The following is a 26,988-nucleotide window of genomic DNA, read 5'->3' as shown; positions in this document are numbered from 1 at the left end:
TGCAGAGCGCGCGTGGAGTGATTTTGGAAATTTGCCTGAAAATTTCAGTCCCCATTTTTGTAGTTTTGCTTTTTGGCTGTTTGGGGGTCTTCTACTTCTTTCCGCCTGGGTTGACGGGTCTGGGGCCATTGCTGGCAATGTCTAATACCGGATAAAAGTGGTTTGGACAAAATCGGAGGTGACATTTTTTTTGCATTTTTGCTGACTTGCTTGTCTTTGAGGTGCTGTTTGGGGGGGTACCGGGTGTTTGTGGGTGGGTTTTGGGGTCTGGGAGCACTGCTGGGTATGGATAGTTTTGATTGCAAGAGGTTTGAAGCAAATCCATGGTGGTAAAGGGGAGTTAGGGCCTAGCTGCAGAGCGCGTGTGGAGTGATTTTGGAAATTTGCCTGAAAATTTCTGTCCCCATTTTTGTAGTTTTACTTTTTGGCTGTTTGGGGGTCTTCTACTTCTTTCCGCCTGGGTTGACGGGTCTGGGGCCATTGCTGGGAAGGTCTAATACCGGATAAAAGTGGTTTGGAGAAAATCGGAGCAGAAAAAGATTTTGCGCTTTTGATCACTTGCCTGTCTTTGGGGTGCTGTTTGGCGGGCTTTTAGGTTGTTGTGGGTGGGTTTTGGGGTCTGGGAGCACTGCTGGCACAGTCTAATGTTGATTGCATTTGTTTTTCAGGGAATCCATGGTGGAAAAGGAGAGTTATGGCCTAGCTGTACAGCACATTTGGACAGAATTGAAGGTAGTAGGCCCATTTTTGCTTTTTGCCTGTTTGGGGATATTCTGCTTTTTTGCGGGTGGCTGCAGGGGTCTGGGGCCATTGCTGGGAATGTCTAATACCGGATAAAAGTGGTTTGGAGAAAATCGGATGTGAAATTTTTTTTGCGTTTTTGCTGACTTGCTTGTCTTTGAGGTGCTGTTTGGGGGGGTTCCGGGTGTTTGTGGGTGGGTTTTGGGGCCTGGAAGCACTGCTGGGTATGGATAGTTTTGATTGCAAGAGGTTTGAAGCAAATCCATGGTGGCAAAGGGGAGTTAGGGCCTAGCTGCAGAGCGCGCGTGGAGTGATTTTGGAAATTTGCCTGAAAATTTCTGTCCCCATTTTTGTAGTTTTGGTTTTTGGCTGTTTGGGGGTCTTCTACTTCTTTCCGCCTGGGTTGATGGGTCTGGGGCCATTGCTGGGAAGGTCTAATACCAGATAAAAGTGGTTTGGAGAAAATCGGAGCAGAAAAAGATTTTGCCCTTTTGATCACTTGCCTGTCTTTGGGGTGCTGTTTGGCAGGCTTTTAGGTTGTTGTGGGTGGGTTTGGGGGTCTGGGAGCACTGCTGGCACAGTCTAATGTTGATTGCATTTGTTTTTCAAGAAATCCATGGTGGAAAAGGGGAGTTAGGGCCTAGCTGCACAGCGCATTTGGACAGAATTGAAGTTAGTAGGCCCATTTTTGCTTTTTGCCTGTTTGGGGATATTCTGCTTTTTTGTGGGTGGCTGCAGGGGTCTGGGGCCATTGCTGGGAATGTCTAATACCGGATAAAAGTGGTTTGGACAAAATCGGATGTGAATTTTTTTTGCATTTTTGCTGACTTGCTTGTCTTTGAGGTGCTGTTTGGGGGGGTTCCAGGTGTTTGTGGGTGGGTTTTGGGGTCTGGGAGCACTGCTGGGTATGGATAGTTTTGATTGCAAGAGGTTTGAAGCAAATCCATGGTGGCGAAGGGGAGTTAGGGCCTAGCTGCAGAGCGCACGTGGAGTGATTTTGGAAATTTGCCTGAAATTGTCTAAGTCCCCGTTTTTGGAGTTTTGCTTTTTGGCTGTTTGGGGGTCTTCTACTTCTTTCCGCCTGGGTTGACGGGTCTGGGGCCATTGCTGGGAAGGTCTAATACCGGATAAAAGTGGTTTGGAGAATTTCGGAGCAGAAAAAGATTTTGCCCTTTTGATCACTTGCCTGTCTTTGGGGTGCTGTTTGGCGGGCTTTTAGGTTGTTGTGGGTGGGTTTTAGGGTCTGGGAGCACTGCTGGCACAGTCTAATGTTGATTGCATTTGTTTTTCAGGAAATCCATGGTGGAAAAGGGGAGTTAGGGCCTAGCTGCACAGCGCATTTGGACAGAAATTAAGGTAGTAGGCCCATTTTTGCTTTTTGCCTGTTTGGGGATATTCTGCTTTTTTGCGGGTGGCTGCAGGGGTCTGGGGCCATTGCTGGTAATGTCTAATACCGGATAAAAGTGGTTTGGAGAAAATCGGATGTGAATTTTGTTTTGCGTTTTTGCTGACTTGCTTGTCTTTGAGGTGCTGTTTGGGGGGGTTCCGGGTGTTTGTGGGTGGGTTTTGGGGTCTGGGAGCACTGCTGGGTATGCATAGTATTGATTGCAAGAGGTTTCGAGCAAATCCATGGTGGGAAAGGGGAGTTAGGGCCTAGCTGCAGAGCGCACGTGGAGTGATTTTGGAAATTTGCCTGAAAATTTCATTCCCCATTTTTGTAGTTTAGCTTTTTGGCTGTTTGGGGGTCTTCTACTTCTTTCCGCCTGGGTTGACGGGTGTGGGGCCATTGCTGGGAAGGTCTAATACCGGATAAAAGTGGTTTGGAGAATTTCGGAGCAGAAAAAGATTTTGCCCTTTTGATCACTTGCCTGTCTTTGGGGTGCTGTTTGGCGGGCTTTTAGGTTGTTGTGGGTGGGTTTTGGGGTCTGGGAGCACTGCTGGCACAGTCTAATGTTGATTGCATTTGTTTTTCAGGAAATCCATGGTGGAAAAGGGGAGTTAGGGCCTAGCTGCACAGCGCATTTGGACAGAATTGAAGGTAGTAGGCCCATTTTTGCTTTTTGCCTGTTTGGGAATATTCTGCTTTTTTGCGGGTGGCTGCAGGGGTCTGGGGCCATTGCTGGGAATGTCTAATACCGGATAAAAGTGGTTTGGACAAAATCGGATGTGAATTTTGTTTTGCGTTTTTGCTGACTTGCTTGTCTTTGAGGTGCTGTTTGGGGGGGTTCCGGGTGTTTGTGGGTGGGTTTTGGGGTCTGGGAGCACTGCTGGGTATGCATAGTATTGATTGCAAGAGGTTTGAAGCAAATCCATGGTGGCAAAGGGGAGTTAGGGCCTAGCTGCAGAGCGCGCGTGGAGTGATTTTGGAAATTTGCCTGAAATGTTCTAAGTCCCCGTTTTTGGAGTTTTGCTTTTTGGCTTTTTGGGGGTCTTCTACTTCTTTCCGCCTGGGTTGACGGGTCTGGGGCCATTGCTGGGAAGGTCTAATACCGGATAAAAGTGGTTTGGAGAATTTCGGAGCAGAAAAAGATTTTGCCCTTTTGATCACTTGCCTGTCTTTGGGGTGCTGTTTGGCGGGCTTTTAGGTTGTTGTGGGTGGGTTTTGGGGTCTGGGAGCACTGCTGGCACAGTCTACTGTTGATTGCATTTGTTTTTCAGGAAATCCATGGTGGAAAAGGGGAGTTAGGGCCTAGCTGCACAGCGCATTTGGACAGAATTGAAGGTAGTAGGCCCATTTTTGCTTTTTGCCTGTTTGGGGATATTCTGCTTTTTTGCGGGTGGCTGCAGGGGTCTGGGGCCATTGCTGGGAATGTCTAATACCGGATAAAAGTGGTTTGGAGAAAATCGGATGTGAATTTTGTTTTGCATTTTTGCTGACTTGCTTGTCTTTGAGGTGCTGTTTGGGGGGGTTCCGGGTGTTTGTGGGTGGGTTTTGGGGTCTGGGAGCACTGCTGGGTATGCATAGTATTGATTGCAAGAGGTTTCGAGCAAATCCATGGTGGGAAAGGGGAGTTAGGGCCTAGCTGCAGAGCGCACGTGGAGTGATTTTGGAAATTTGCCTGAAAATTTCTGTCCCCATTTTTGTAGTTTTGCTTTTTGGCTGTTTGGGAGTCTTCTACTTCTTTCCGCCTGGGTTGACGGGTCTGGGGCCATTGCTGGGAAGGTCTAATACCGGATAAAAGTGGTTTGGAGAATTTCGGAGCAGAAAAAGATTTTGCCCTTTTGATCACTTGCCTGTCTTTGGGGTGCTGTTTGGCGGGCTTTTAGGTTGTTGTGGGTGGGTTTTGGGGTCTGGGAGCACTGCTGGCACAGTCTAATGTTGATTGCATTTGTTTTTCAGGAAATCCATGGTGGAAAAGGGGAGTTAGGGCCTAGCTGCACAGCGCATTTGGACAGAATTGAAGGTAGTAGGCCCATTTTTGCTTTTTGCCTGTTTGGGGATATTCTGCTTTTTTGCGGGTGGCTGCAGGGGTCTGGGGCCATTGCTGGGAATGTCTAATACCGGATAAAAGTGGTTTGGACAAAATCGGATGTGAATTTTGTTTTGCGTTTTTGCTGACTTGCTTGTCTTTGAGGTGCTGTTTGGGGGGGTTCCGGGTGTTTGTGGGTGGGTTTTGGGGTCTGGGAGCACTGCTGGGTATGCATAGTATTGATTGCAAGAGGTTTCAAGCAAATCCATGGTGGGAAAGGGGAGTTAGGGCCTAGCTGCAGAGCGCGCGTGGAGTGATTTTGGAAATTTGCCTGAAAATTTCTGTCCCCATTTTTGTAGTTTTGCTTTTTGGCTGTTTGGGGGTCTTCTACTTCTTTCCGCCTGGGTTGACAGGTCTGGGGCCATTGCTGGGAAGGTCTAATACCGGATAAAAGTGGTTTGGAGAAAATCGGAGCAGAAAAAGATTTTGCGCTTTTGATCACTTCTCTTTCTTTGGGGTGCTGTTTGGCGGGCTTGTAGGTTGTTGTGGGTGGGTTTTGGGGTCTGGGAGCACTGCTGGCACAGTCTAATGTTGATTGCATTTGTTTTTCAGGAAATCCATGGTGGAAAAGGGGAGTTAGGGCCTAGCTGCAGAGCGCATTTGGACAGAATTGAAGGTAGTAGGCCCATTTTTGCTTTTTGCCTGTTTTGGGGTGTTCTGCTTTTTTGCGGGTGGCTGCAGGGGTCTGGGGCCATTGCTGGGAATGTCTAATACCGGATAAAAGTGGTTTGATCAAAATCGGATGTGACATTTTTTTGCGTTTTTGCTGACTTGCTTGTCTTTGAGGTGCTGTTAGCGGGGGTCCAGGTGTTTCTGGGTGGGTTTTGGGGTCTGTGAGCACTGCTGGGTATGGATAGTTTTGATTGCAAGAGGTTTGAAGCAAATCCATGGTGGCAAAGGGGAGTTAGGGCCTAGCTGCAGAGCGCGCGTGGAGTGATTTTGGAAATTTGCCTGAAAATTTCTAAGTCCCCATTTTTGTAGTTTTGCGTTATGGCTGTTTGGGGGTCTTCTACTTCTTTCCGCCTGGGTTGACAGGTCTGGGGCCATTGCTGGGAAGGTCTAATACAGGATAAAAGTGGTTTGGAGAATTTCGGAGCAGAAAAAGATTTTGCCCTTTTGATCACTTGCCTGTCTTTGGGGTGCTGCTTGGCGGGCTTTTAGGTTGTTGTGGGTGGGTTTTGGGGTCTGGGAGCACTGCTGGCACAGTCTAATGTTGACTGCATTTGTTTTTCAGGAAATCCATGGTGGAAAAGGGGAGTTAGGGCCTAGCTGCAGAGCGCATTTGGACAGAATTGAAGGTAGTAGGCCCATTTTTGCTTTTTGCCTGTTTGGGGGTGTTCTGTTTTTTTGCGGGTGGCTGCAGGGGTCTGGGGCCATTGCTGGGAATGTCTAATACCGGATAAAAGTGGTTTGGACAAAATCGGATGTGAAATTTATTTGCGTTTTTGCTGACTTGCTTGTCTTTGAGGTGCTGTTTGGGGGAGTTCCAGGTGTTTGTGGGTGGGTTTTGGGGTCTGTGAGCACTGCTGGGTATGGATAGTTTTGATTGCAAGAGGTTTGAAGCAAATCCATGGTGGCTAAGGGGAGTTAGGGCCTAGCTGCAGAGCGCGCGTGGAGTGATTTTGGAAATTTGCCTGAAAATTTCAGTCCCCATTTTTGTAGTTTTGCTTTTTGGCTGTTTGGGGGTCTTCTACTTCTTTCCGCCTGGGTTGACGGGTCTGGGGCCATTGCTGGCAATGTCTAATACCGGATAAAAGTGGTTTGGACAAAATCGGAGGTGAAATTTTTTTTGCATTTTTGCTGACTTGCTTGTCTTTGAGGTGCTGTTTGGGGGGGTACCGGGTGTTTGTGGGTGGGTTTTGGGGTCTGGGAGCACTGCTGGGTATGGATAGTTTTGATTGCAAGAGGTTTGAAGCAAATCCATGGTGGTAAAGGGGAGTTAGGGCCTAGCTGCAGAGCGCGTGTGGAGTGATTTTGGAAATTTGCCTGAAAATTTCTGTCCCCATTTTTGTAGTTTTACTTTTTGGCTGTTTGGGGGTCTTCTACTTCTTTCCGCCTGGGTTGACGGGTCTGGGGCCATTGCTGGGAAGGTCTAATACCGGATAAAAGTGGTTTGGAGAAAATCGGAGCAGAAAAAGATTTTGCGCTTTTGATCACTTGCCTGTCTTTGGGGTGCTGTTTGGCGGGCTTTTAGGTTGTTGTGGGTGGGTTTTGGGGTCTGGGAGCACTGCTGGCACAGTCTAATGTTGATTGCATTTGTTTTTCAGGGAATCCATGGTGGAAAAGGAGAGTTATGGCCTAGCTGTACAGCACATTTGGACAGAATTGAAGGTAGTAGGCCCATTTTTGCTTTTTGCCTGTTTGGGGATATTCTGCTTTTTTGCGGGTGGCTGCAGGGGTCTGGGGCCATTGCTGGGAATGTCTAATACCGGATAAAAGTGGTTTGGAGAAAATCGGATGTGAATTTTTTTTTGCGTTTTTGCTGACTTGCTTGTCTTTGAGGTGCTGTTTGGGGGGGTTCCGGGTGTTTGTGGGTGGGTTTTGGGGCCTGGAAGCACTGCTGGGTATGGATAGTTTTGATTGCAAGAGGTTTGAAGCAAATCCATGGTGGCAAAGGGGAGTTAGGGCCTAGCTGCAGAGCGCGCGTGGAGTGATTTTGGAAATTTGCCTGAAAATTTCTGTCCCCATTTTTGTAGTTTTGGTTTTTGGCTGTTTGGGGGTCTTCTACTTCTTTCCGCCTGGGTTGATGGGTCTGGGGCCATTGCTGGGAAGGTCTAATACCAGATAAAAGTGGTTTGGAGAAAATCGGAGCAGAAAAAGATTTTGCCCTTTTGATCACTTGCCTGTCTTTGGGGTGCTGTTTGGCAGGCTTTTAGGTTGTTGTGGGTGGGTTTGGGGGTCTGGGAGCACTGCTGGCACAGTCTAATGTTGATTGCATTGGTTTTTCAGGCAATCCATGGTGGAAAAGGGGATTTAGGGCCTAGCTGCAGAGCGCATTTGGACAGAATTGAAGGTAGTAGGCCCATTTTTGCTTTTTGCCTGTTTGGGGGTATTCTGCTTTTTTGCGGGTGGCTGCAGGGGTCTGGGGCCATTGCTGGGAATGTCTAATACCGGATAAAAGAGGTTTGGACAAAATCGGATGTGAAATTTTTTTGCGTTTTTGGTGACTTGCTTGTCTTTGAGGTGCTGTTTGGGGGGGTTCCGGGTGTTTGAGGGTGGGTTTTGGGGTCTGGGAGCACTGTTAGGGCCTAGCTGCAGAGCGCATTTGGACTGAATTCCAGGTAGGCCCAAAGTTTTTTAAGTGTGGCTTTTCCCGGGTTTTTCCTTTTGGCTTGTTGGGGGGGGGTAAACTTGTTTTCGCCCAGGTTGACAGTTCTGGGGCCATTGCTGGAAAGGTCTAATACCCAAAAGAAAGTGTTTTGGAGACAATCCCTGGGAAAAAGTTTTTGCATTTTCTGAGATTTCGCTCACTCTACCGTTTTCAGGGGGATGTTTGTGGGGGTTCCTGGTGTTTGTGGGGGGGTTTGCGAGTCTTGGAGCAATGCTGGGTAAGGATACTTTTGCTTGCTTGCAAGTGGTTTGATTACAATCCATGGGGGGTAAGGGGGGATTTGGGCCTACTTTACTTTCAAAGTACGTTTTGTCATCATTTTCAACTAGGCCTCGTTTTGGAGATCTGATTGGGGGGTCTTCTACATTTTTGCGACTGGGTTTAGTAAGGGTCTGGGAGCACTGCTGGGAAGGTATAATTTTGTTCTAAAACACAGTTTACAGAACACCTAGTTTGAGGGGAAAGATACGCTAAATTAATTCACCCATACTTATTTATCCTTCAAAAGGAGACTCAGACAGAGTAGGCACTTTCAAAAATATTGTACTGTCTATTAGGAAACTCAAAGTGTGCCTTTTTGCACTACACAGCGTACATACCTTATATTTATTTGTCAGTGGTGTTCTAATATCACTTCCTGTTTTTCCATCAATAATTACAGGCCGGGTTTCAGCCTGTGCAATGGGAAAAAAAGGATGAAGTCAGGCTTCACATTAGCGAGCCGCAATTCAGCATCCGCCAGGCAGGCAGTGGACAGGGTGTCTTCTGGTCACCAACATTGATGGACGGAGCGTCAGATGGAATGGAGGAGTCCCGCTAATAAGAGGAATGGTTGGATGCATGCAACTTACCAAATTCAACAGGACAACTACAAAAACATACAGATACAGTATCCGTTCTTTTCTAATTATCTTTTAAGTAATGTTATTGCTGTGAACTTCTATGAGTGTGACTCTGCATTTCTTTGATCTCTGCTTCTAAATTTATCCCCACAGCCATTCTATAGGATTTACTTCTGCTATTTTTTAAACCTAATTTAATGTAAGAAGTGTTTCTCTGAGTGCAGAGATAGGCAAGTGAAAACGCATAATTATTACTGCAGCCCTGTACTGTCGCATTCTTTCATTCACGGTTGTCGAAAGTACTACTTACTTTTCAGTAACCATGCATGCAGTAGTGCATGCACTTCCTTTATGTCACTTACAAGATTTATGGATAGCTTTGTACCCAAAGATTTGTTTATCTTCAATTATTGTTTGTCCATGCTGTGTTTTTTTTCTTCTCTCAACAAAACTTTCCCAAAAACCCCCATTCCCATCCATTTTCCAAACCCTAAACCTCTTCCCCCGGGCTGTGTGATTTTGATTGATGTATGACTAAATGACAGCAATAATTCCACACACTTGCTGGGGAGGATAAGGTCATAGTAACAGGCTGGTGAAGGAATCCGAGGATATATTCCTACTCAGCTTGACACTGAGTTACTATTGGCAAATGAAAGCAGATTTTCATGTGCGCCATCAACTTGATTGGTCATCAAGAACATCCTCCTCCTAGACGTGGCAAATTATTACGCTGCTGTGTCCTTCACCTTCAGTACTATTTCTTGTAGTACTAGCCAATGTCAAAGAAATTCAACGCAAGTACTAGTTATACTTTCAATACTTTACCATTTGTTAGGCTACATTGTGGCACTGTTCTAGTGTACTGTCACCTGCTATATTCTCTATCGTACCGTTCTAATGCTACAGTAAGGACAAACAAGGTTTCATTTTCTTTTTTTTCAGATGCTGCAACTGCCACTGAGTAACACCACAAGTACCACCGCAATGATGACATTTCATCCGCCCAGGATTGCCAACCTTAATCGCCATTTCCTGTGCAGCCAGGCCTGTGCCTAGCCCTATTTCCAAACACAAATTACAGGTAAGATAAGCATTTGGGGGGAGGTAGTATAATGGAGTATTAGGAGAGACGAGAGACTGACAGTCCTAGGACTATTGAATTCACTTACTCTGTGAAAGGCACTTAGTTTTGAAAACATTTGGGCAATTACTAGTACTTACACAACTTGAATCAAGATGCCACTTAAGTTTTAGGAAAACAAACTTACTGTTAAACCCCCACCCACCAGCCTCAAAAGCAGTAAAAAACATGTATGCTAAGATAAAGTTTAAAGTATATTTATATATCCCTAACATAAATAATCTCCCGCAAGACCCAACCCACCCCCCTCCCGAACCCCAACGAATGTCCGTGAAAACGAAGTCCAAAAAAGTAGAAAACCCAACTCCCAATTCCCACCCCCCCAGAAGTCTTTAAAAAAGGGGCAAGGGACAGTCTCCTCCTACTGCTGACTGCTGTTGACTTTTCGGGCCAGGTCGGCATGCTCCTTGAGGAGGGTCTCGAACAGGGTTTTGGTGTTGAGGAGCTACTGCTCGAGGTAGGACACCCTAAGTGAAAGGCGGAGCACGCATGCCTTGCACCTGCTGTGGGGGGCAGCCGATTTCTTTGCTGCTCGGCAGTGGCGGGTGGCTGCGGTACCCCGGCTCCGTACCGCTGGAGACCTGCTGTGCTGACTGGCTGACCCAGGGAGCGCGGAGGAGGATGCATGTGTCGCCGTGGATGTTGCCGACGTACTCTGCGTGTCCTCCCACTCCTGGGCCACCAGCCGCCGATATTCGGCGACAGTGGCCTCCAGCCTCCGTTTCCAGGCCCTTTTAGCCAGCTCCTTCCGTGTTGGTTTGGAAGGAGCATCTATATGAAGAAAGAAAGACATAGTCTGTAACCAATGCTCTTTAAGATTAACACAAAATGATTAAGCAGAAAGTTGTGTCACAGTAGAACTAGCAACTTGCAAGCGCAGTACATAACTATTGTGGCCAGTATCTATCTAACCTCCCACTTCTTCATCCTTGCTCTAACATTAGTGGGAGTTTAAGGAATCAATTCTACGAGCACTATGGACTCACTCCATTAGAGTCGACTATGACAGTACACCAGTCTTATTCTTCTTCTTCTCTCTTGTTTAGCAAAATTGGTACGTTAACTTCTGCAAGGCGGCCTAATGCCAGCGCCGTCAACTTGCACCCGAGAAAAACAGACGCCCGCCATGATCAGTGAGACAGACTTGCGTTACTGTACCAGTCCAGTACATGCAGGTGGTGATGCTCTTACTTTTCTATTACGGGTGGCACTGAGAATACTCTGTTACAAGGGCTACTGCTTAATTAATTTAACTTTCACCCTACAGTACCAATGAATACTAGAAAAGGAAAATGAAGAAGATAAATAATCTGATTATCTATCACTGCACATGGTATGTATTTGCTTACATATGGGATGACTTTAGGTGCTTTGCTTTTTATTGAGTGAACAGTGATACATCCACACATGAATGACCGAGTTCTACTAAACTTATTAACAGAGGTAGTGAGTGGCCATCGTAATAGCCGGATATATGCTGTGCTTGCAATGCAAACTACTGCTACTATTCATGGTAGTATTCGGACAAAATTACAACTTCTTTTCCTTGCCTTTCCTACACTGGGATGGACGTGCGGGTGCGGTGTTACATGCTCTTCAAAGTAACACTTAGTTCATCCAGTGACCGTCTACTCTCTCTAGATACACATGTGCTATCTAAGAGTCAGATAGTACCATCATCCAGGCATCCATCTATTCAAACTATATGTCGATCATTCTACTCCATGTCTCTCATCTGGACAAACCTTACGTTTTCTCGCGGGAAAACAACCTTTTCATTTTATTTGGGAAACCGCAAGCCATCCGTGCTTGACTTGCATTTGAATTTCAACCAAAGCATATATTGCGCACACATACAGTTTCTGTTTCACCCACCCAGGCTGTTCTCCTTCCACCCATCCTTGCTTCATCCTTCACCCAGCCATGCATCATATTCCTTCCCAGCCACCTCGGGCACCAATCAAACACGTATCATTCTTCTTTGTCAGTCATCATTACTTTTAACTTGCTCGTCCTTCCACACTTACTTACACCCTTCTTTCGCTTTTCGTTCATCCCATCCATCAAGTTCATCTCAGATCTGATTTGGATTCTCGAAAAAAAAAATTCACCGCTGAGTTGAAGTAAATTTAGAGGAGGCTACTACCTGGTTGATAAAAAACTTTGTACTAAATTTGAAAGTCTGCTTAACAGTATAGTAACTTAACTGTAGAACATATATACTACACCCGTGCAGAGAGCACACTATGCAGTCTGCAATCTCAATAAGTAAGGAATATAAGAGCTTACCACTGCCCGCCACTACCGTGGCAACCTGCACAGCAGTTTCGTCTGGCACTTGCACCGCCTCCTCACCAGAACTGTCCTCCTCCACCTCCGCGCTGGGCCCAGCGGTATACACCCGTTACAACGGATCTTTTACTCCGCAGACCCATTACAACGCGACCATTACTCCGCATACCATTACAACGCATTGCGCTGGGGGGCGCTCTAGGATAGGGAATAAGTATAATTTACTATCCAACACCTTCCCTACGGTCCACGGGGACTGGAGTTAGAATAGTAAATTATACTTACCACTATCCAGCGCCCCAAGGCGCTATGCGTTGTAACGGTATGCGGAGTAAAAGTCGCGTTGTAATGGTCTGCGGAGTAAAAGTATGCGTTATAACGTCATACATCCGGCCCAGCACCAGATGTTCCACCTACAAAGTACATTTAAGAATGTTAGATGTCATAGACATACACCACTCACTAGTATTTTGTCTAGGAATGAAGAAATGTGAATACAGACACCAATCTAATAATTTGTGACTGTCTACTCTAAAGTAAAATGTCCCTTTTTCCAGGGAAGGGTGTTGTCTTGCTGCACTTTTTGGCACAACTGATGAATGCTTGCTTTTTAACACGCACCATTTTTCTCATAACAGACAGAAGCTTCACTTCTAAGAACAAATCATCATCACTAGGACGGAGTGACCAACGATTTAGCAGCAAAAAGAAAAATTAAAGTTCAAACCAGCTGAGGGCTCGGCAAGCCCACAATAAATGTGTGAAATCACTAAGCACTTTCCCATTTTTAATCAACCGTTTATGTTTTATGACAAGCTTGATTTTAATAAATATTTTTACTTTTAATAAAGCTTTAAAACTTAAATAGACTCTGTGGTTTTTGGTCAAGAGTGAATGAGCAAAAGGTTTTGCAATTTCCAAGAATGAGTCCGTGCCTCTGACACTTCTGGACTCTGAATCCGTACTCTTGTCCTGCGTTGGATAATCATCATTGGGGATCAATCATCGATGAATTCGGGAGCTAAATGACTCTGCCACACTATCTAGTCAGTAAGGAGATTGGGGGTTCTTCAAAGTCTGATATCACTGAGGTATGTGGAAAGTCTACTTGCGCCTATTATAATTGATAAACAATGCACTATTTAGTGTCCATAGTTCTGTTTTTGCCGATTTGTCCCTGCAACAGTAGTAGTATGGATTGTCCTCCTATCCAAACCAAAAGTAAAGTAGTATCTTATTCTTTCTTGGTGGTCATTCACCTTTTTATTGTTGGTAATTGTCAAAGCATAAACATTTAGAAGACTTGAAAAGACATTATGGACAATCCCAGAGAACTGCACTCAGTGCATAGAGCTATTGCTGACTAGAATTGGAGTTTCGTTTAACACCTTTTGCCAAATGTGCAATCTTAGTTAGCTACACAGACAGACTAATAAGAATAATCTAGTAATACCACAGGGAGTCATAGTAGAGGCAGGATAAGAATTTAGATACAGTCTACAAGAAGATCAAAGACGATTTAGAAAAAATCGAATGAGGAACGCTAGGAAAAATAGGTACTCTATATTAAAATTAAAACTTACCGGGGCCAGCAAAGGAGCCCTCGCCTGACCGATCCTGGCCTTGAACAGCAGCAGCAGCCGATAACCCCTCCTCCTCTGTCCTCTTGCCCCTGGGTGGAGCTGATGTACAACATGAAAGAAAGAAAGACCCGAAAACATGGATGATTGTTGTCAACCAAATCAAACATTTCAAAAGAACAATAACAAAATATTTTGGTGAAATAGCAAATAGACAACTATTCCACGGGATATATTGACCTATCTCATGTGGTCTACTACGATATTAGTATTGCTTGATTTGCGGACCGTCGACTTGGAAAGTTATGTAACTCACTAAACAAACTACTAAAAAGGTTCGCATAGGACTGGCAAGCAGCAGTCCGCAGCATGCGAAGTGACAGACAAACTCCATCGTGATTGCAGATCAGCGACAACACTAAAAAGTTTCCTACTACATTAACCAGTAATTAAAATACTCAAACTATCAATCCACCACCACTATTTCTTCTTATTGCCAGGTGTACAAAGGAAGGACTGGACTTGAGTCTGTAGTGGCATATTTACAAGCCCCTTGTGGCTCTTTTGCTCCATTGTTGCGTGACTTTTGTGACGCAGCTGCAGAACAAAAGAGGCGCCATGGTGCGGCGTATATTAACAACGTGACGCATATGGGAGATGCATCACGTTGTAAAGCCCTGCGCCATCAGGGGGCGTTCCGGCACAAGGGAGGGCGTTCCTGCGCAGGAACGCATCCTAAAAGTGGCTGAGGGAAATCTACAAGATTTCAATCAGTCACTTTTAGGACAATGATGCGTGACTCAAACCCTGCGCCTGCTTGAAGCAGCCGTACGGCTTCACGCAGCATTGGGGAGATAGGGCACCCCAGAGTATTGCTGAAGCTGCGCCATCGTTGCGACGCAACTCCAGCAATGCGCCGCCTTTACGGCACAGATGCTTAACGCTTCGGTGACGTTTTGGGCCCATGGTGCGCCGCATTGTAAATACGGCGCACCATGGATGGTGGTGGTGTGCCGCACAATTATTGGCGCATCCCTGCTACTTTCCAGGGATGCGCCGGTAATTGAAAATCTGACCCTTAGTCTCTAGCATTACGCAGTTCTTTACACTACACTCATACATAATTTCTCAGGCCAATGAAATGAACACAAAATCGAAAACAAATAAGCATTGTAGCAACGCTAATGAGAAGGAGAGCAGTGCACCTGAAATGCACAGAAGATTTTGAAATATAATTTACCTACAATGTAATCGGCAGCATTATTGCTCTTGGTAAAAAACAAAAATTTGCAATATAATAACACACAGAGCAGGAGAAAACAGAGTAGTGATGAAATAGCTAGAAATAGCTACTACTACTCACCAAGCCCAGGGATCTCGATGCCGAGCACGTCGAGCAAGTCGCGTTCCCGGTCCAGGAGATCCGTCCAGCGGTGGGTGGCCTGGTTGTAGGTGCGCAGGACCCGAGAGTGTTGAAACATGGCCCGGCACACCTTCTCCCACCGGTTCCGGCGCTCCCGTAGCCGCTAGCGATCTTGCCGCCTGCCATGATGGTCCTCGGGAGGCGGCGCTGGACATAAAACACTAGTGCGGCCACCTCCTCCGCGCTAAAAATCTCCCGGGCTATGAATGGCTCCCCCCTCAAACGCCCGCATGGGAGCCGGGCACGGGGTGCGGGACCCTTCCCCTTCTCAGGCTGCTTCCCGGCTCCCTTTACCATGGTCTGGGCAGAAATAAATAAGAAATAGAATAGGGAAGAAGAAAAGAAAAGAGTTTAAAAAAGTAGTTAAAAATTAACCAAAAGTAGCAGAAAAAACAAAAATGTAGAGCTAGAAAAATAGAGGGATAGATAATAAGTCAAATAGATTAAAAAAAAATTCAAACAAGCAAAGGATGGCAGAGATTGACAGAGGATACAGAAAGCATGCCCAGAACCATAGCAATGAATGAAAAACAAGATGGCCGCGTCCGTTCACGACCGCGTGGGTAAGTTCGCGCAAAATTTCCCCCGCGATCACACGCAAACTTGTACTAGCGAGCCGCACACTTGGCGAGATTACACATAGCGCCCGGAAACGGAAATACGTCACGCAAACAAGATGGCCGCGCCCATGTACGACCGCTAGGGTAACTTCGCAAATGTTGCGCTACAAGCGGCTTGCGAAAACGCAAAAAATCACACGAACTAACACGCCGCAAAAAAAACCAAATCTACGAGCACTATGGACTCACTCCATTAGAGTCGACTATGACAGTACACCAGTCTTATTCTTCTTCTTCTCTCTTGTTTAGCAAAATTGGTACGTTAACTTCTGCAAAGCGGCATAATGCCAGCGCAGTCAACTTGCACCCGAGAAAAACAGACGCTCGCCATGATGAGTGAGACAGACTTGCGTTACTGTACCAGTCCAGTACATGCAGGTGGTGATGCTCTTACTTTTCTATTATGGGTGGCACTGAGAATACTCTGTTTCAAGGGCTACTGCTTAATTAATTTAACTTTCACCCTACAGTACCAATGAATACTAGAAAAGGAAAATGAAGAAGATAAATAATCTGATTATCTATCACTGCACATGGTATGTATTTGCTTACATATGGGATGACTTTAGGTGCTTTGCTTTTTATTGAGTGAACAGTGATACATCCACTCATGAACGACCGAGTTCTACTAAACTTATTAACAGAGGTAGTGAGTGGCCATCGTAATAGCCGGATATATGCTGTGCTTGCAATACAAACTACTGCTACTATTCATGGTAGTATTCGGACAAAATTACAACTTCTTTTCCTTGCCTTTCCTACACTGGGACAGACGTGCGGGTGCGGTGTTACATGCTCTTCAAAGTAACACTTAGATCATCCAGTGACCGTCTACTCTCTCTAGATACACATGTGCTATCTAAGAGTCAGATAGTACCATGATCCAGGCATCCATCCATTCAAACTATATGTCGATCATTCTACTTCATGTCTCTCATCTGGACAAACCTTACGTTTTCTCACGGGAAAACAACCTTTTCATTTTATTTGGGAAACCGCAAGCCATCCGTGCTTGACTTGCATTTGAATTTCAACCAAAGCATATATTGCGCACACATACAGTTTCTGTTTCACCCACCCAGGCTGTTCTCCTTCCACCCATCCTTGCTTCATCCTTCACCCAGCCATGCATCATATTCCTTCCCAGCCACCTCGGACACCAATCAAACACGTATCATTCTTCTTTGTCAGTCATCCTTACTTTTAACTTGCTCGTCCTTCCACACTTACTTACACCCTTCTTTCGCTTTTCGTTCATCCCATCCATCAAGTTCATGAATGCTTGCTTTTTAACACGCACCATTTTTCTCATAACAGACAGAAGCTTCACTTCTAAGAACAAATCATCATCACTAGGACGGAGTGACCAACGATTTAGCAGAAAAAAGAAAAATTAAAGTTCAAACCAGGTGAGGGCTCGGCACGCCCACAATAAATGTTTAAAATCACTAAGCACTTTCCCATTTTTAATCAACCGTTTATGTTTTATGACAAGCTTGATTTTAATAAATATTTTTACTTTTAATAAAGCTTTAAAACTTAAATAGACTCTGTGGTTTTTGGTCAAGAGTGAATGAGCAAAAGGTTTTGCAATTTCCAAGCATGAGTCCGTTCCTCTGACACTTCTGGACTCTGACTCCGTACTCTTGTCCTGCGTTGGATAATCATCATTGGGGATCAATCATCGATGAATTCGGGAGCTAAATGACTCTGCCACACTATCCAGTCAGTAAGGAGATTGGGGGTTCTTCAAAGTCTGATATCACTGAGGTATGTGGAAAGTCTACTTGCGCCTATTATAATTGATAAACAATGCACTATTTAGTGTCCATAGTTCTGTTTGTGCAGATTTGTCCCTGCAACAGTAGTAGTATAGATTGTCCTCCTATCCAAACCAAAAGTAAAGTAGTATCTTATTCTTTCTTGGTGGTCATTCACCTTTTTATTGTTGGTAATTGTCAAAGCATAAACATTTAGAAGACTTGAAAAGACATTATGGACAATCCCAGAGAACTGCACTCAGTGCATAGAGCTATTGCTGACTAGAATTGGAGTTTCGTTTAACACCTTTTGCCAAATGTGCAATCTTAGTTAGCTACACAGACAGACTAATAAAAATAATCTAGTAATACCACAGGGAGTCATAGTAGAGGCAGGATAAGAATTTTGATACAGTCTACAAGAAGATCAAAGACGATTTAGAAAAAATCGAATGAGGAACGCTAGGAAAAATAGGTACTCTATATTAAAATTAAAACTTACCGGGGCCAGCAAAGGAGCCCTTGCCTGACCGATCCTGGCCTTGAACAGCAGCAGCAGCCGATAACCCCTCCTCCTCTGTCCTCTTGCCCCTGGGTGGAGCTGATGTACAACATGAAAGAAAGAAAGACCCGAAAACATGGATGATTGTTGTCAACCAAATCAAACATTTCAAAAGAACAATAACAAAATATTTTGGTGAAATAGCAAATAGACAACTATTCCACGGGATATATTGACCTATCTCATGTGGTCTACTACGATATTAGTATTGCTTGATTTGCGGACCGTCGACTTGGAAAGTTATGTAATTCACTAAACAAACTACTAAAAAGGTTCGCATAGGACTGGCAAGCAGCAGTCCGCAGCACGCGAAGTGACAGACAAACTCCATCGTGATTGCAGATCAGCGACAACACTAAAAAGTTTCCTACTACATTAACCAGTAATTAAAATACTCAAACTATCAATCCACCACCACTATTTCTTCTTATAGCCAGGTGTACAAAGGAAGGACTGGACTTGAGTCTGTAGTGGCAGATTTACAAGCCCCTTGCGGCTCTTTTGCTCCATTGTTGCGTGACTTTTGTGACGCAGCTGCAGAACAAAAGAGGCGCCATGGTGCGGCGTATATTAACAACGTGACGCATATGGGAGATGCATCACGTTGTAAAGCCCTGCGCCATCAGGGGGCGTTCCGGCGCAAGGGAGGGCGTTCCTGCGCAGGAACGCATCCTAAAAGTGGCTGAGGGAAATCTACAAGATTTCAATCAGTCACTTTTAGGACAATGATGCGTGACTCAAACCCTGCGCCTGCTTGAAGCAGCCGTACGGCTTCACGCAGCATTGGGGAGATAGGGCACCCCAGAGTATTGCTGGAGCTGCGCCATCGTTGCGACGCAACTCCAGCAATGCGCCGCCTTTACGGCACAGATGCGTAACGCTTCGGTGACATTTTGGGCCCATGGTGCGCCGCATTGTAAATACGGCGCACCATGGATGGTGGTGGTGTGGCGCACAATTACTGACGCATCCCTGCTACTTTGCAGGGATGCGCCGGTAATTGAAAATCTGACCCTTAGTCTCTAGCATTACGCAGTTCTTTACACTACACTTATACATAATTTTTCAGGCCAATGAAATGAACACAAAATCGAAAACAAATAAGCATAGTAGCAACGCTAATGAGAAGGAGAGCAGTGCACCTGAAATGCACAGAAGATTTTGAAATATAATTTACCTACAATGTAATCGGCAGCATTATTGCTCTTGGTAAAAAACAAAAATTTGCAATATAATAACACACAGAGCAGGAGAAAACAGAGTAGTGATGAAATAGCTAGAAATAGCTACTACTACTCACCAAGCCCAGGGATCTCGATGCCGAGCACGTCAAGCAAGTCGCGTTCCCGGTCCAGGAGATCTGTCCAGCGGTGGGTGGCCTGGTTGTAGGTGCGCAGGACCCGAGAGTGTTGAAACATGGCCCGGCACACCTTCTCCCACCGTTTCCGGCGCTCCCGTAGCCGCTAGCGATCTTGCGGCCTGCCATGATGGTCATGGGGAGGCGGCGCTGGACATAAAACACTAGTGCGGCCACCTCCTCCGCGCTAAAAATTTCCCGGGCTATGAATTGCTCCCCCCTCAAACGCCCACATGGGAGCCGGGCACGGGGTGCGGGACCCTTCCCCTTCTCAGGCTGCTACCCGGCTCCCTTTACCATGGTCTGGGCAGAAATAAATAAGAAATAGAATAGGGAAGAAGAAAAGAAAAGAGTTTAAAAAGTAGTTAAAAATTAACGAAAAGTAACAGAAAAAACAAAAATGTAGAGCTAGAAAAATAGAGGGATAGATAATAAGTCAAATAGATAAAAAAAACTTCAAACAAGCAAAGGATGGCAGAGATTGACAGAGGATACAGAAAGCATGCCCAGAACCATAGCAATCAATGAAAAACAAGATGGCCGCGTCCGTTCACGACCGCGTGGGTAAGTTCGCGCGTAATTTCGCCCGCGATCACACGCAAACTTGTACTAGCGAGCCGCACACTTGGCGAGATTACACATAGCGCCCGGAAACGGAAATATGTCACGCAAACAAGATGGCCGCGCCCATGTACGACCGCTAGGGTAACTTCGCAAATGTTGCGCTACAAGCGGCTTGCGAAAACGCAAAAAATCACACGAACTAACACGCCGCAAAAAAAACAAATCGTATATTCACACGAATTTACGGCTTCCGAATTCGATCTTGCGCGAATTTGCGCCCCGCGAATCGCGCGGAATTGCAGAAAAAAAACGATTTTTGCAAAACTGAAAGCACTCAGCAGGTGCAAAATTTCAATCTTATCATTAGTAACCATTCCCTGTAGTGCTTCCTGAGGGGCCCCTTCAGACTTCAGTTGCCTACTTGCAACTATTCTATGACCCTGCTCTGACCCTCACAGCAGGCTCAGAGAATAGCTACAAGTATGCCACAAAGGTCCTGTTAAATTATACTGCAGCAGAAAGCAATTACAGATAAGGAAGCATGTGCCAGCCTGGAAGTTCAAATTCAGTGACACATTAATCAGCCCCTAATTCATTCATGTCAGTTGAGGCAGGGCAGGTGTGCTAACGGAGTTTACAAAACTGAAAGCACTTGGCAGGTGCAAAAGTTCAAGCTCATCATTAATGAGGAAGCACTTACAGCTAAGGAAGCAGGTGCCAGCTCAAATTCAGTGACACATTCATCAGCCCTAAATTAATTCATGTCAGTTGAGGCAGGGCAGGTGTGATTTGCCCCCCCATCATCTATAGTGATGAACCAGAGGGTGGCATGGGTGAGCCAGAGGGTGGGCAGTGGTGAAACAGAGGGTGGCAGTGGTGAAACAGAGGGTGCTGTGATGAACCAGACGTAGAAACAACATGGTCGCGACCGTTGCCACCCGACAAGTAAGTTCGCGTTTGCGAACTGGTAAAAAACCCTTGCAAAATGGCAGAAACACTTGCGAACACAAAAAAAAAAGAATCCGCAAAATTCGCGAGAGTTCGCGGATTTTGCGGATTGCGAATTCGTAAATACAATTCGCCCATGCTTTTGAGTGTAAGAGCAGTGCCTGGGTAAATGAATGAGTGCAAATATTGAGTTTTTAATGTCGATTTACAGAAATATTGAGTCCTAAATATTGTGAGTGAGAAATATCAACAGCAAGAATATTGTGGTCAACAATTTAACGGAAGAAACATCGATTTTAAAAATATTGAAGTTTTTAATATCGTTTGAAAAATATACTTGTTTATAGGGGTAAAGGGTGAGAAGTAATTTATTTTTGTATTATTTTATAATTAATTGTTAGTTGATATTAATTCATTTATGCAACCTAATTATGGGAATTGTGTAATTAATTTTAGGTGTGGGTTGTGGGGGGTAAAAGGTGGGAAGTAATTTATTTTTGATTAATTAATGATTAGTTGTTAATTGATATTAATTAATTTTAATTTATATTATTTATAGAAATTGTGTAATACATTTTAGGTGCGGGTTCTACGGTTTATGGGCTAAAGGGTGGGAAGAAATTCATGTTTAATTAATTAATAATTAGTTGTTTATTAATATTATTTAATAATTGAAAATAAATATGGAATTTGTGTTATTAATTTTAGGTGTGAGATGTGGGGTTTATAGAGGTAAAGGGTGGGAAGTACCCCTAGATCATGGAGATTGCAAAACGCAATTATCCAGCACACAAACCACATGCAGGCACTTAACACAGCTCTTAAGGACTACCTAAAAAAGAATGACATGGAAGAGGCAGCAATAGCTACCCTATGTAATGCATTAAAAAATGTGATTGGGGTGAGTTAGCTGCTATATCGGCAAAATACAACTGGCTTCGGCGAGAGAAGCAGAGACACCTGGAGGATGACGTCAGGAAATTAGAAACAATATGTAAGGTTACCAGAGCCCCTAGAATTTTTAGGGCACTAGACAGAGTAAGAACATAGCTTAAGCACCTAGGACTGAATACAGTGGAATATTCCATACTACTCCTCAAATACAAGTTCTACGTACAGAGTAATACCTGTGGGAAATTACTACTGCACTGACCATGTGTTTAGGTGAATAACAATAGAGTATGATGCATTGTTAATGGGAGGATGACTAGGCTACCGCTGACATACAAAAATTAAGCCAGTTTCAAAGGAATATATTACAAAATGCTTAACTCCTCCCAGTATTTGGGAACCAGTGACATACCATCAAACCTAGAAGGAGCATGGGTAGCGTAACTTGCACAAATATAATCAGAGACACCGGAGAAGCCCATTGAAGTCGGCAATGTAATCTCTGCCATTGCACAACTTTAAACCCTTACATCTCCAGGATCCCATGGCTTCTCAAAACTTTTCTATAAGACTTTTCTGCCAAACCTTTTCCCCTGTACTCATTTGGTCATCGACCAGACCTTGATCTTAGCCCTCATCCAACCTGGATCCTGCGCACCATTCATGACATTTACCCTGTAAACTTTCCCTCGACCGCGGAGACCTTGCTACCTGACCGATGACCGGTGGAGCTACCCCGATAGTTATAGGGGAGATGTGCTGTGGATTCCCTCCTCAGCCATCACCTACACAGCCGGACTTTGGGCAGACCTTCCTTCATCTCTCCTGCCGCCATCTCCCTCCTACCGCCTACACCCTTCCCTCTTCCCTCTGACCCCTCTCCGACCTGGAACCTGCACACCCTTAACCCCTCCCCTGCTGGTGACGGAACCACTCCGTCATCAGCTGTGGTCGCGCTGTGCTGATGACGGAGCGGTACCATGGTTACCTCAACAGTAAATCACATACAATACCTGTATATAGGACATAGGGTGATGCATCCTTCCGTTACACCACAAGACCAGCAGCAGCTGACATCATTTGAGAAATGAATTCTGATAAAAGACAAAGACAGCCCTTTGATCTCAGAGTTAAATGCTCTCCTGGCCCAGACCACACAATGGGAGAAACGCCAAGGACAGGTACAATGGGAAACCAATATAGGGAGGTTTCTGACATACAAAAAATGGGAGGGCATTTTTATACGGTATTGCACACAGCACACATGTCTATTTGTTAAGATTGTTTCATATTGGTTTTGGACCCTGCCTAGTAACGGCACCAAGAGCACAGTAAAGAATGGATGAGAGGGTACAGGCACACAGCGGCACTTGCTCTGGAACCCAAAACATGCCCCACTTTTGGGAGATGTTTATTAATTACATAGACTCTATACACACAAATCCCTCATTTTGGTTTACTCAAATAACTAGCCCGATAAACTAGGTTTATCGGGAAATCTGGGCTTGCTTCATATGGCTTCTATCATTAGTATTCAATGAGCCAATATATCCTAAATACCTCAAATTGTTGCACATGATCCCTCTCCCTTGAAATGGAATCACCTGGCACAAGGGACCAGTGCGGGTGCTAGGAGACATTGAGAGGGAGGAGCAAATGGGTCCTCTGGTGTCCGACAATAGCACCCTAATTGTTCTTGTAGCAGGGGCATGGGAGGGAGGAGCTTGTGGTTGGTTTCCAAGTTCGAGATTGTACTCACTTTAACCAGCAATGCAGGCCGCTGGGCTGTAGGTGACAGAGCTGTATGTCCTTCTTCTATTTTCTTATCTAACTTATAAAATAAAAGTGATCCATAAAATAAGTGATCACTGGGTAGGAATCCAGGTCATTCTTTTGTACCTGGCCGTAGTCATGAGTTCCCAGGTCGGGCGGGTAGGGGCGTAGCTTGAGCATGGGTGTTGTGGGTATGCTACCCCTTTCATGCATCTTTGGTTTTGTATTTGGATCTGGGAGTCCTGAGTCAGATCTGCTATGTCTGTGTTGGTTTTTCCCATTGTTCCCATTTCATTTGTTCATTATTTGGATCTGGATCTTAAGTACCAGTTTGCCCCAATACAAGTACTGCTTGAATGGGTGCAAAGGTACTGCTATTTGAAATTCATAAACATTGGCACTGGTAGGCTTGGAAAACTGCACCACTCGCACATTTCCAGACATGATTAATGCTTGAAAATAGTCTCACCAGTGGCAAGAGGTGGAATTTCAACCCATCATATTTGTTTGCCTACTGTGCAACTCTAGCCAGAGGCCAACACATGCAAATCAGCACCTACCATGTTCATCAGGGAAACTATCCATCACAAATCTTGGTCATCTAATTCCTCTACCCTATAGCTCACTGCTTTTTTGTTTCAAAATTTTATATTTGGATCCCCTGAATCTCACTGACTAAGCTACGCCTCTGTTCACTTGATTGACATCCCAATGTAATGTAAATGGCCTAACTGTCTGTTCGGTTGTCAGACACACAGAGCTAAAGTATGTTACAGGGTGAGGAGACCAATGGGAAATTTTATCTGACCGGATGCACTTGGGTGGCAGAAGCCACTGAGAAGGGCTTAACAAGAGAAACAGAGGAAGAATATGACAAGGGATATTGTAAGGATCAAGAGGCGGAATGCATCATGTGAAAGAAGTGGGAATGGTTATGGAGAACCACAGCTATGACACTTCAAAAACATTTTTCAAAAAGAGTTTTTTAAAGTTATTTGGATCAAAGATGCATGTTCTTAATCTCTCTCACCAATAAACGTTGATTGCTCAGAGTCATCAGAGAAACACCAAGTTCATTCAGTCTGGTGACCAGATTGATTGATTGATTGATTGTGGGTTTCTAAAGCGCTAGAATCGACTCCCGAAGGAGTATCTCTGCGCTGTAGACCGCTGGGGAACCCATCCTGGCTTTCCCTGTGAGATGGTCCCTACTGGGTATCTCCAAGGTGAAACCCGGCATCCCCGGCGTATGTGGGGGGCCGTTGTGGAGATGAGGCAAGCTTATGCCCAGAGTTGCCGAGTGTGATCCCTAGTTAGAGTAGGCACCGAGGCGAGAATTATCGAGTCCGTTGACCCTGGTCCAAGACCCTGCCGCATCGGGAATTGAACCCTGGTCCCGGGCCGTCCTCTGCTCCCGGGTCTGCCGCCTCTAACCAGTGAGCCACACCACTCCAATATCCAACCAGGATTTTAGAATAAAAATTAGCATCTGAGATGATTACAGATGTAGGGCCAGATGTATCAATGGTTTTACCTGTCAAAAACTGGCCGATTAACAGAATAGGCACTTTTGCAGATGGTAAAAAGCCTTTTGGGATGAATCACCCCAAAAGGCATTCGCAAAATAGGTAATCACAATTTTTGCGATTACCTATTTGCGAATGCAGTTAGGGAATCGTAATTTGCAATTCCCTAAATGCAAAGCAAGAACCATTCTCAGAATGCGACTTTGCCTTAAGGAATCGTAAATTATGACCAACTTCAAGTTGGTAGTAAATGGTAAATCGTTAGAAAAATGCAAAAAAAATGGCCTTTTTCTCAGTGCCATATGGCACATGTGTGTGCCACATGTGCACACTTACCTTTTTTGGGGGTGAAGCACGGAGGCCTTATGACCCCCTGGCACCCTTGCACCTTGCAATTGCGTTCGCAAGTAGAGATTACCTAATAGGCAATCGCAAATTGCGAATGCCTTCCTATTAATTCCTTAATAGCGAATAGCAATTTGTGATTCCCTTTTAAGGAATATGTGGGAATCACATTTTTTTGGTCGAAACATACATACATTGCATTTTGCAATTCTAAAATAGCGAATTGCTCAAATTTGCTATTTTAGAATCGCTAAATGCAATGTTGATACAGCTGGCCCATAGACACATAGGAGATATCGGTCATGTGACTTTTGTTCATTTTCAAAAAGAATTATGATAGACACGGTCCTAAATTGATTGGTTATTCCCCAGTCTTTTAGGTCAAAGGAAGAGAATTCAGCAAGACAGAACCTTTAAAACATCGAACTTCTCATTGGGTATGACATGGCATACAAATGCACTAGATCAGATATTTGCTAATTGAATACTTTATATAGCACAACAATGGACTGATTTAGAGTTTGGGGGATTGGTTACTCTGTCACACATGTAACAGATATCCCAATCACCTTGCTACAAGTGTATTATATTCTGGAACACTTGCAATAAGGCAGAAGGGATATCCATCATGTTTGTGACTGATTACTCATACGCCAGTATCTAAATCAACCCTTAAGTCTCAGGAATTGTAGCCCATGGCACAGCATTGATGTAACATGAGGAGGAACCCTACAAAAAGCATGCCACCTAAGGATGGGTGAATGTTTTCATCCTAAATGTATACCTGCTTCTTGAAGCAACTGACATTCCCTCATCTTTCAGGCCAGTAGTATCTTGCACTACTGGGAGTCAGACTTGAGTACTTGTTGTGTGTTGCATTCAGAACAGGAGTCATTATTTAATTTAGTTGTGTCCAAATGTAAGCAATCCAGCAATTGTTGCTTTATAGGTTTATTTGCAATGATCAAGCAATGGAATTGTTTCCAGTTTTATTATGTGTGCTAAGACTGTTGTTTGGCCGTGTGGACATGTACAATTATTATAATTTTTGTATGATTGATGATGACTAAAACATTGCACTGAATTTGGCATATGTTATGCTATTCTCATTATTGAGTCGTTTGTTGCAAAGTGTTTTAAAGTGTACACTTTTTAAAATTCGTTGTATTAATTATTTGATTAAAGCCCCTTATAATTATTTTTAATTAAATACATTGTTTAAAAGAAAACACATTGCAACAAGTAATTATATGAAAAATCAATAAAAGATGGTTTATTATAACGAACTTGGATTTGTGTGCAGTGCCTGTTAATAAATTGACTATATATGGCCTCATATATAATTTTTTAACAGTGTGCTGGCATAAAGTGATAAAAACTGTGCAAAGTCTTCAATGGGTACTTACTTTTCAGAGCAAAAGGTATTTCACACTTAAAACGTATCCATTTCACGACGCACATTATCCTTGTGCAGATTTACGGTACTTTGAATTCAGGGGGCCTTATATGTGTGTTCATAATGAATCCATTGCTCCTATTTGTATATAGTAGTCTGCATTTTTAGCAGCCAGTATAATGTCAATGGCGTTTTGACCTTTCATAATTCAGCAGGATATCATCAGGATAAAATTATTAATAGAACACCCAAAAAAGAAAGATTCCTCTTGTAATCAAGGATAATAACAAGATGTTCTGTTTGAGACAAATTGCAGATTAGACCCAGAGGTGGCCTTGATTATAAGAGATATTACCAGATGTAAAAGAACAGACTACTTTATCCACACATATGAGAGATAGAATCTTTATCAATTATCTACTT

Source organism: Lissotriton helveticus, chromosome 1_1 (genome assembly GCF_964261635.1).
Source record: "Lissotriton helveticus chromosome 1_1, aLisHel1.1, whole genome shotgun sequence".
Lineage (NCBI taxonomy): Eukaryota > Metazoa > Chordata > Amphibia > Caudata > Salamandridae > Lissotriton > Lissotriton helveticus.
Note: the sequence above shows the minus strand (reverse complement) of the source record.